Consider the following 12,363-nt stretch of genomic DNA (forward strand, 5'->3'; position numbering starts at 1 on the left):
TTTTCAAAAGCATCACTTTTATTTTTCAACAAATAAATAGTTGTATATTTTGAGAAATCATCAATAAAAGTGATAATATATCTATTTCCTCCACGAGTTAAAATTCCCTCAAATTCACATAAATCAAACTGAATTAACTCAAACAATTCGGTATTTCTTACAACATTTTTATGAGGCCTTTTTGTAATCTTAGCTTGACTACAAGTTTCACATTTTTCAAAATCTTTTGACAGTCTTAGAATTAATCCTAAACTACTCATGATTCCCACATATCTACTATTTATATGACACAAACAAGCATGCCAAAAATTAATAGAAGAAAGCATATAAACTGAACTGGTAGATGCTTTATTATTCTCAACATTCAATTTAAACATTCCATCACAAGCATAATCCTTGCCTACAAATAATCCCTTTTTAGTGATTACATAATTATCAGATTCCATAGTTTGCTTGAAGCTAGCCTTGTTAAGCAAAAAACTTGACATCAAATTCTTCCTCATGGATGGAGTGTAAAGAACATCTTTCAATGTTAGCATGCGTCCAGAAGTGAATTTCAATTCAACCTCACCACTCCCAAGAACCTTGGTTTTGCTAGAGTTACCAAGCATAACAATTTTTTCTTCTTCAAAAGGAGTGTACAATTTGAACCAATTTTTATCATAGCAGACATGCCTATTAGCACTAGAATCTGCCCACCACCCTTCAACATATTGCACCATATTGATGTCTGTAATCATAGCCACTAAAGGCTCTTCGGTTACGTTAGTCTGTGGGACAGATTCATGTTTCCGAAATTTGCAAAATCGAGCAATATGCCCACTCTTGCCACAAACAAAACAAGATCTATTAAATTGATCTTGTGAAGGGGGTCATTGGTTCTTATTGTAATTTTTATTCGGGTTTCGCCTTCCTTGAGATCTATTATTATTTTTAAAGGCTCTCTTTTTAGGCTTCAATTGACCATTTCTAGGAAAATAATTTTTGGGCATATTATTATTAGCTGAAATAAGGTTTATCTTTGTGGTGGAATTAACATTGCTCTCTTGTGTCATGAGTGCATCTTGTCCTCTAGCCTCCTCCTCCACACGGATGCATGTGATCAAAGTCTTCAAGGATGTCTCCTTTTGTTTGTGCCACAAAGTCTTTTGGAACTCCCTCCAAGATTGTGGTAGTTTATTAATTATGCCAGCTACCACCAAATTGTCTCCAATCTTTATGCCTTCGGATCTCAATTCTGCAATGATCATTTGGAAGTCTTGTACTTGATCCACCACCGATTTTCCATCCACCATTTGGTAACGAAAAAATCTGCTAGCAGCATACTTCTTTGCACATGCCTCCTCAGTATTATACTTGCTTTGTAAAGTTTTCCAAATTTTCTTAGTAGAATTGTAAGTTGTATCATAATAATCATAGAAATGATCGGCAAGACAATTCAATAGATAAGAGTGACAATTATACTCATCTTTTGTATACTTATCTATTTTTTCTTGATGGACTCCTCAGTATTATACTTGCTTTGTAAAGTTTTCCAAATTTTCTTAGTAGAATTGTAAGTTGTATCATAATAATCATAGAAATGATCGGCTAGACAATTCAATAGATAAGAGTGACAATTATACTCATCTTTTGTATACTTATCTATTTTTTCTTGATGGAGAATATATTCTTCATCACTCATCTCATCGGTAGGAACTTTTGATGAATTCTTGTCAGTGAAGGAGACTTTGAAAAGACTCAAGTAGAAGAGGACGTTTCCTTTCCTCCTCTTGAAGTGGGCTCCCTTAAAGCGAAATGGCTTGTTAAGATTTCCAATAGGCTCATTTGGTTTCTCTTGTGTAGATTCCATATGATGAATCTCCTTAAAAATGTTGGTACAAACACAATAATAATGGAAATAACACAACAAGAAACTGAATAATACTTCTGAATATTATTAACTTAAAGAGAGAAATTACACAACACTATTTGGACTAAGGCACGACACTCGCTCTCTTTAAGGAGATTCAAGCCCTTAGTTGGCTAAACTTTGTAACCAGTGCAAACCTCCACTCTTGCCCAATATCTGAGACAATACATTTTAGCCCATTAATCACCACAATTAAAAAGAATAAAATAGTCTCTCTCCTTTTCAATGTGAGATTAAACATTTTCACTAACTCCTCATCTTCCATATTCACTCCCACATCTTTACATTTATATTATAACATTTATTCATTTTAATTATTTAATATTAAAATGCTCCAACAGAGATTTTAAGAGGCTTGATGTCAGCTTTACGTTTGAAGCACAGTGAGATTGATTCATCCTCTATTGAGAACAGAGTAATTGAGTACGCCTTGTGCAAATAACTTTTGTCTAGACAATCCTGCAGAGAATAAATGGAACTTGTTGCCATAAAAGGATCATATCTATGTAAATATTACTACAAGTACATCGTCAACATACCATAAAAATGTGTGCATAGAGAGGAGGGTGTCTTAAAAAAGAGAGGTGGGGGGTGTTGTTTTTTGGAAAAATGACACATCTATTACGCTTCCACCATATATTAACCCATAATTGGAATTTTCACTGTTAAACTGAAGCAGTATTGGTTGCTGCTCATACAGACTGCACTTATATATATATATATATATAAAGTTGGGACTTATACTGAGGATATACAAATGCAAATTCAGGTATGTAATAGACATAAGTATAATGCTGGCGTCCTTACTGAGATTGTGCAATATTTAGTTATAGGTGAAAAGAGTGGAAAGAATGAGGCCAACACCATGAGAATATCTTGTTTGACAATCACATCCACTTATAGAGAGACACTAACAAAAGCACATTTTCTATTTGTGTCACTCTATGTTGAAGTGGGCCGTGTGTGTGGCTTGAATTGCCACAAGCCCAAGTTGACCGAATCCTATTTGTAATAGGAAACCTCTTCTGCCGACTTTGACATATATATAAATATATATATTTTAGGTTATGAGATGAAGATGCAGTCGTAGAATTAGAGAATTCCAATTAACCTAGTGAGCAGCCGCATGAGAGAAAAATAGAGAAAAGAGAGGCAGCCAGCTTCTATTCTTATTGTTTCTGTGAGAGAGTGCTAGGGTGTAATTGGGATTTGGGTTTCTTGAGAGTGTTATTGTGCACTATTGTATCTCCCTATTTTTATAGTGAAATTTCTCCGTCGTCTCCGTGGAGGTAGGCAGTTTGCCGAACCACGTAAATTCTTGTGTTCTTTGTGTGTGCTTGTTATTTAATTTCCGCTTATTTACTGTTATTGATTGGAGTCCTGGGGTGCTATCTGCACAACAAGTGGTATCAGAGCTAAGGTTAGGATTCAATCCTTTGAACACAGTAAAGATGTCAAGCACAAAGTATGATGTAGAGAAGTTTTGTGGCAAGGGAAATTTTTCTCTTTGGCAAAGGCGGATGAAGGATCTCCTAATTCAACAAGGAGTTCACAAGGCCTTGCTTGGGAAGGAGAAGAAACCGGAAACGATGAAGGATGTAGAATGGGAAGAGATGGATGAGAAAGCAGCTAGCGCTATTCGTCTAAACCTAGGTGATGAGGTCATTCACAACATCCTAGAAGCAAAGACCGCAAAGGAGGTTTGGGAAAAACTAGAAGGTCTTTATATGAGAAAGAATCTGACGAACAAGTTGTACGTGAAGAAGCAACTGTATAGTTTGCATATGAAGGAAGGTTCAGATCTGTTGGAGCATCTCAACACGTTTAATATGTTGAACACCCAACTGTCAAGTTTTGGGGTGAATTATGAGGACGAAGATAAAGCATTACTCTTGTTAGCGTCGCTTCCTACTTCTTTTGATCATCTAGTGACTACGTTGATGTACGGCAAAGAGACTATAGTACTCGAGGAGGTGACTAGTGCTCTCTTGTCACACATAAAGATGAAGCAAGATGGTGATGGTTCTCAGGCTGATGGACTTATTGTAAAGTCTGAGTCAAGCAATAGAGGTAGAAGCAGGTCAAGAGGACGGAACTCCAACAGGAACAGATCACAGTCTAAGTCACGTGCAAAGAAAGATGTAGAGTGCTTTTATTGTCACAAGAAAGGACACTACAAGAATCAATGTAAAGAGTTGAAAGAGCATTTAGAGGAGAAGAAGAATGGAAAGAAGCCCCTAGAATCAGCTAGTGTTGCTGAAGAAACATCAGATGACAGTGAAGCTGGTGCAGATTTACTTTCAGTTTCATCAAGTAACAACGTTCTATTGGAATCTTGGGTTTTAGATTCAGCATGCTCTTATCATATGACTCCAAAGAAAGATTGGTTTGACACGTATAAGCCTTACAACGGTGGTATGGTCCAAATGGGTAATGATGCTACATGCCCGGTTATTGGGATTGGTACCGTGAAGATCAAGATGTTTGATGGAGTTGTGAGAGTTCTTAGTAATGTCAGACATGTTCCAGATCTTAGAAAGAATTTGATTTCTTTAGGAGTATTGGATGATTTGGGCTATTCATACTCATCAAAGGGTGGAATCATGAAGATTACCAAAGGTGCTTTGATGGTGATGAAAGGACAGAAAGTAAGCACGCTTTACAGATTGATTGGGAACACAGTTGTAGGAAGAGTTGCAGTCACCACTCCGATAGAGTCCAGCACTGACGACACAAAATTATGGCATATGCGACTTGGCCATATTGGTGAACGTGGTATGTTAGAGCTGCACAAGAGAAATTTATTGAAAGGGGTGAAGACATGCAAGCTAGACTTCTGCAAGTATTGTGTGTATGGGAAGCAGCATAGAGTCAGTTTCAAGACAGGCTCTCATACAAGTAAGGGTGTTCTTGACTATATTCATTCAGATGTTTGGGGTCCAGTTTCAGTTTCTTCTCATAGCGGTGCTCAGTATTTTGTCAGTTTCATTGATGACTACTCTAGAAAGGTATGGATTTATTTTATGAAGCATAAGTCTGATGTGTTTGGCATATTTAAAAAGTGGAAAGCACAGGTTGAGAATCAGACTGGCAGGAAAATAAAATACCTTAGAACAGATAATGGACTAGAGTATAGAGATAAAGAATTCATAAAATTTTGTGAATTAGAAGGCATTACTCGTCACTTCACAGTTAAAGGAACTCCACAGCAGAATGGGGTTGCAGAGAGAATGAACAGAACCTTAGCAGAAAGAGCCAGATGCATGAGATTAAATGCAGGGTTGCCTAAGGTGTTCTGGGCAGAGACAGTTAACACAGCAAGCTTCATTATTAATAGATCTCCATCATCAGCCATAGATTTCAAGATTCCAGAAGAGGTTTGGTCAGGTAGACCAGTTGATTATTCGAGTCTAAAAATCTTTGGTTGTCCAGCTTATGTGCATGTGCAGAGTGGAGAGCGTTCTAAATTGGATTCGAAGTCAAGAAAATGCGTATTTCTTGGTTTTGAAAAAGGTGTTAAAGGCTACAGGCTTTGGGATCCAATCTCAAAGAAAACGGTGACCAGCAGAGATGTCATATTTGATGAAGCCTTTATGTTGAAACAGAATGAAGCAGAGACATGTGATGATAGTCCACAGGAGAAATTAACTGTTGAGGTGGAGTTTGACGAGAATAGTTCATCCAGTGATAAGGGTGATGCTGAGATTGATCCACAGCAGCAACAAGAAGAGTCTTATTCAATTGCTAAAGGTAGAGAGAAGCGGGTTCACAAAGCACCACAGAGATATGGCTTTGAAGATATGGTTAGCTTTGCTCTCATAACTAGCAGTGGAGATCCATTGTCTTACAAGGATGTAGAAGAGATGGGGTCACTACAGAAGAATAAGATTTGGGAATCATCTAGTATGTTGATAAAGCCAATTCCAACAGACAAGTTCAAGAGCTACTTGGACTTGGTTGATGTTTGCAGCTTGTAAGCCCTTAAGGGCTAAGGTGGAGGCGATGGAGGAGTTTGCTCGTGTAGCTTGATCAATTCAAGCCAAGGTGGAGATTTGTTGAAGTGGGCCGTGTGTGTGGCTTGAATTGCCACAAGCCCAAGTTGACCGAATCCTATTTGTAATAGGAAACCTCTTCTGCCGACTTTGACATATATATAAATATATATATTTTAGGTTATGAGATGAAGATGCAGTCGGAGAATTAGAGAATTCCAATTAACCTAGTGAGCAGCCGCATGAGAGAAAAATAGAGAAAAGAGAGGCAGCCAGCTTCTATTCTTATTGTTTCTGTGAGAGAGTGCTAGGGTGTAATTGGGATTTGGGTTTCTTGAGAGTGTTATTGTGCACTATTGTATCTCCCTATTTTTATAGTGAAATTTCTCCGTCGTCTCCGTGGAGGTAGGCAGTTTGCCGAACCACGTAAATTCTTGTGTTCTTTGTGTGTGCTTGTTATTTAATTTCCGCTTATTTACTGTTATTGATAAGAGTCCTGGGGTGCTATCTGCACAACACTCTAAAAATGCATTTAAGAAAATCGTTCATTTGATGAAATTATTTCTCATTAAAAAATAAAAAATGAAAGGAAAGTTTTCCCAACCATTCAATAGTTTCATCTTTTGTTCTTATGTGAATATATGATAAGAACTATGCATTATCGGGTGTGCTACAATTTCAATACACTCCAGTTTTTTAATGCCTCTAGTAATTCTTATCTCTCACAACAAACTGATAACTATTTGCTACCTCCTGCCTTATTGGGAAAATTCTAAGTAGCAACACCAGCATACACATTATCACACCAAATGAGATTTAGTTAGTAAGATTTCAAATAGGTTAGGGTTTTTGTTTTATATGAGGGAAAAGGCCAAAAGAGTAATTAACATGAATACATTATTGTCAGACCGTGAATTATGTCATTCCACCTCAAAACCATTATTTTTTTAGTAAACAGTAATACTTATTAAAACACACATGAAAATAATAACATTAGTGTTTTAAATCGGGTTTATAATACATTACTAACTAGAGAACAACTACAAAAGGGCCTACCTCAAAACCAATCAGTGATGAAGAAGATACACTCAAATCTTTTATGGGGAAAAAAATTGGAAACTAACACCAAGCCCCAAACAATTTTGTTAGTTAGCAACGTTTCCGAACTATTTAGGAAACTAAAATCTTGAGTCTAAGAGACTCAATTTTGCTCTTTGAACTCGAGCCACAAAGCCTTGAGTTTTATGATTTTTTTTTCCCATGGAACTCGAGTCTTAAAGACTCGATGTCCATAATGAACTAAATTCAAAGAACAGCACAGTGAAGAAGACAAAGAATTCAAATAACCCCAAAGAAGAAAGAACGCAACAAAGAAGGCAAAGATTAAAGGAAGAAGCAGATGCAAATCAACAAAGAAGAAGAAGGCAGAACAAAAATAACAAACCCAAAACCCTTAACAGAAACAACAAACCTAAAGAGATCAAAAACAAAGAACCACGCCCTCGGCTTTGCCCGCAAACCTAGATCTCCCTAACCGTCCTTCGGCTCGGACTGAATCCAGGCGATGGCAATTGGCTCAGACAAAACTCAAGCGGAGGTAAGGGCTCCAGGTGAAGAATTTGTTGCAAAGCTTTTCTTCTTCCTCAAGGTTTTCCTCTATCTCTTTTTCTTTAAATGTGTAGAGTAGGAACTTGAGTGGTTCATACTCGAGTTTCACTAGAACTTGAGGCTTTGTGGCTCGATTTCAAAGAGCAAAATTGAGTGTCTTATACTCAAGACGTTAGCTTTCTAAATAGTTTGGAAACGTTACTAACTAATGAAATTGTTTGGAGCTTGGTGTTATTTTCCAAATTTTCCCTTTTATGACATTCAATATCACGCCACGCATGCCTGTTTTTAGAGTGGTTGCAAAGAGTTAAATTATGGCCCCCCCAACAATCCCTCCCTCACAATAACACTCCCGTGACTCAAACCTATGACCTTGACTTTGATACAGTTTGTTGGACCGTGAGTTGTACCATTTCATCTCAAAACCAATTGGTGATGAGGAAGACACACTCAAATCTTTTATGACATTCGACATTAAGCTAGGCGGGCTTGTTTTTAGAGTGGTTGTAGAAAGTCAAATTATAGTCCCCTAACAATTATAATATGAAATATATATATATATATATATGTATTTTATAATTCGTTAGTNAATTTCTTTCCAAAAGCTTGCTTGTCTTTGTCTTCTTATCATCTTTTCCATTATAAGTGTTGTTCCAGTCATTGAAGCCTAGTTTTCAGCCCACTCTCTACAAATTCATTGCATTAGGCTATTTGGGCCTGAATCCATTTACCTTTCGGGCTTAGGATCCAGCCCACTCTCTACTTGAGCTTTAGTGAGATCAACGTCTAGCTATGGTAGGTTTAGGGCCAAACCAGGAGGAGTCTGTTGGTTCTCAACTTCAGGACCAATTTCTTAATCTTGAACGAATGAAGGACCGCGAGGTTAGTGTGCACACTACGCATACTAGTAGGAGCCAATCTTGAGGCAAGAGTTACATCTCTCATGAGGAGAATACTAGAAGCATGCAGTTGGAGATTGACCATCTGCGCAGGAGGATCCGCCGCGATCGATGAAGAAAGACTCTTTTAAGCTCTGACCCTTCTTTTGATGACAATAGGGATGGCAGTTATAGGCCCAGGTTAAGGACTTCTCCCAGTGAGTCTTTTTCATATGATGAGGATCGCCATTATAAGTATAGGAATAAGAGTCCATCTCGCAAAGGTCTGGGCAACAATGTTATGAGTAGGGCTCTTAACCAGATTTACAAATCTCCTTTTACCCGTAAGATTGAAGGTGAGAAGCTCCCTCAGCGGTTTACTCAGCCAGCGTTCACCATGTATAATGGTAGAACAAACCCTGTTGGAACATGTTAGCCACTTCAAACAGAGAATGGTTGTTCACTCGAAGAATGAGACTCTGATGTGCAAGTTGTTCCTGTCCAGTTTAAGGCTTGTGGCGATGAGATGGTTTAATGGTCTACAAGAAGGTTCTATTAACTCCTTTAAAGAGCTTACTAGAGTGTTTAGGGCTCATTTTGTTACTTGCAACAAGGTTCCTCGACCTTTAGACTCCTTATTGTCTATGACTATGCACGAAGGGGAAACCCTGAAAACATATTCTGACAGGTACTGGGAATTGTTTAATGAGATAGATGGGAACTTTGATGATGTGGCTATAAGGACTTTCAAGGTCGGCCTACCCGCTGAGTATGATTTGAGAAAATCTTTGACAAGGAAGCCAGTTAGGAATGTACGTCGGCTCATGGACCATATTAACAAATATAAGCGGGTCGAGGAAGACAACAATAAGGAAAAGGGAAAGCTAAGGTGGTCCTACATGATAGAAGGGATTTTAGGTCAGATAGATACAATAGTAACCAAACTCGAAGAGATTTTTCTGGGCAATCCGAATCTACTACTACAGGTGGTTAACATTGTGTTCTGAGAGCCAGTGCACCAAATCTTGAAAAAAATTAAGAGTGAGCCATACTTTAAATGGTTAAACAAGATGGGAGAAGACCCTATGAGGTGTAACTAGAGCCTTCATTGCCAATTCCACCAAGACTGGGGGCATACTACAGAGGATTGCAGGACATTGTGGAGTCATTTGGAGCAATTAGTTAAAAGTGGGAAATTGAAGCAATTCCTGCATCAACCCAACGAACAGAGTGATCAGTTAAGGTCGGGAGCTCAAAGAGATACTTCAACAAGACCACCTTTAGGTACAATTAGTATCATTTTTGCTGCTCCAAGAAGGACTGGTTCTTAGCCATCCAGGGTGATGCCTGTAGCTCGGCCATCTACAGGGGACTCCCTCCCTGATTCGAAAAAGGGTAGATTAAAGGCCCAACCAACTTTGAGCTTTTCTAATGAGGATACCTTACAGCCACATAATGATGCCCTAGTAGTTACTATCAGGATTTGAGGGTGTGATGTGAAGAGGGTGTTGGTGGATCAGGGCAGTGATGCAGAGATCATGTACCCTGACTTATTTAGAAGGCTGAAGCTAAGGCCCGAAGACTTGGCTTGTTATGACTCCCTTCTAATAGGGTTTGATAGGAAGATCGTCTTTCCGAAGGGCCACATTAGACTACCCGTTCAGGTAGGGTAAGAAGTCGTGGAAGTAAACTTCATCGTGGTAGATGCATACTCCCCTATACTGCTATTGTGGTAAAACCTTGGCTTCACGCCATGAGGGTTGTGTCTTCCACCTTGAACTTGAAGGTGAAGTATCCGTCAAGGGATCAGGTTGAGGAGTTAGTTGGAAGCCAGTCTGTAGCTAGACAATGCTTGGTGGCTGCAATCAAACATCAGACCGAAGGTGAGTCCTCGGCTTCTACTGAGCAAGGTTTATAGCAATCAAGGGTACTAGTGTAGTCTACGGACGTGGAGGTAGAAGAGGCAAGTTGCGAGGAGTTGGAAAAAAGTTATTATTGGTGATAATGAAGGTAAGTTCTTCTAGGTTGGAGTTTAGTTGCCTTCTCAAGAAAAGGAAGAGTTGATAGGATTTCTTAAGAGAAACATTGATGTGTTTGCATAGAGTGCTTACAAAACTCCTAGGGTTGACCCAGATTTTATTTGACATCATCTAAATGTCAATTCCTCTGTCATCCCCAAAAACCAACCATCTTGACGCTCATCCAAGAAAGATTCGGATGCTGTCAAGGAGGAGCTGGTTAAGCTCAAACGGGCTGGTGCCACAAAGGAAGTTTTTTACCCTGAGTGGTTAGCTAATACTGTGGTTGTGAGGAAGAAAAGTGGAAAGTGGCAAGTATGTGTAGACTTCACGGATTTAAATAAAGCTTGCCCCAAGGACCCCTTCCACATGCCTTGAATAGATCAATTAATGGATGTAACTGTAGGCCATCCTCGAATGAGCTTTTTGGATGCTTTCCAAGGATATCATCAGATACCATTAGCTTAGGATTATCAAGAGAAAATCACTTTCGTTCTGCTTACTAGGAATTCTCATTACAAAGTGATATCCTTTGGATTGAAGAATGTAGGGTCTACTTACCAGAGGATGATGACCAGGATGTTTGAACCTCAATTAGGCAAAAATATTGAGTTCTACATAGATGATATGGTGGTAAAGAGTAAAGTAGAGTCTAAGCATGTAAATGGCCTCAGGAATATTTTTAAGATACTAAAGAAACACAAATTGCACCTTAATGCTTCTAAGTGTTCTTTCGACGTCGGCTCTGGCAAGTTTTTGGGTTATATGGTCACTCATTGCAGAATTAAGGTTAACCTTAATTAGATTAGAGCAATTAACAACCTACAGCCTCCTTGAAATCTCAAAGAGGTCCAGAAGTTGACAGGAATGACTGTTGCTTTGAATCGAGTCATTTTGCGGTCAACAGACAGGTGCAGACCCTTCTTCCAAGTACCATTTACTCAATAAGTTTCCTTATAAAGTGCTAGGAGGAAGGAAACCCTTCCAATGTGGGACAAAGAGCAAAAAATTGCCTAAAGGAGTACTCATAAGTTTTCTTAGAGCAAAAAACTCCCCTACAATAAAATGATCAAACCAAACTAGTGGTACTCTAATGTCATTGGTTCATGCCTTATAAAGTACTAGGAGGAAGGAAACCCCTCCAATGTGGGACAAAGAGCAAAAATTGCCTAAAGGAGTACTCATAAGTTTCCTTAGAGCAAAAAACTCCCCACAATTCTTATATATATATATATATATATAATACACACACATGTTGTAGTGGTTACCTAATGATGTACAATATATTTTTATTCAAACACACTACATATATTATTTATTTCGATAATTAATTTAGAGTTTCAAGTTTCTCACTACTTAATTAGTAGAGTATTTCATAAATAAATCCCCTTTTTTTTTACATTCAATTCTAATTAAAATAATTTTTCATTTTTTGTAATCTATATTTAACATCAAAATATTTTTTTAAAATTTATATATGATTTTTTATCAAGGCATTTAATTTACATATTATTTTTTATTAAGCTGTGTATCACATGGACATAATATTAGTATATATATAAAATCAAAGTCTTTGACTTTTGGTTAACCTCTCCACAATTTTCCACATCAGCATTTTTTATTTATATTTTTTAATTTGATTTAATTCTTACAATTTTATAGCATCAAATTGCAGAAAATTTGAGAAAGGAAGAGAGAGTTCTAATAGGAGTCCCTCTTTCTTTTTTCCTTAATCCTAAATTTTTTTTAAAAAAAAATTTTACGTGAGTCTTTTTTTTTTTTTGGGGGGGGGGGGGGGGAACCTAAAGTGGGTCCTTTTTAAAAAAAATTCTAACGTGAGGTCTAATTAAAAAAAATTATAATTATTTTTTTAATCTTAATTCTAACGTAAGTCTCTTAAAAAGTCAAAGGTTTTGGTTTTATATTGTATATAGATAATAATAATGATGTAGCAA

This window comes from Quercus suber, unplaced genomic scaffold (assembly GCF_002906115.3).
Source record: "Quercus suber isolate HL8 unplaced genomic scaffold, Cork oak 2.0 scaffold_16, whole genome shotgun sequence".
NCBI lineage: Eukaryota > Viridiplantae > Streptophyta > Magnoliopsida > Fagales > Fagaceae > Quercus > Quercus suber.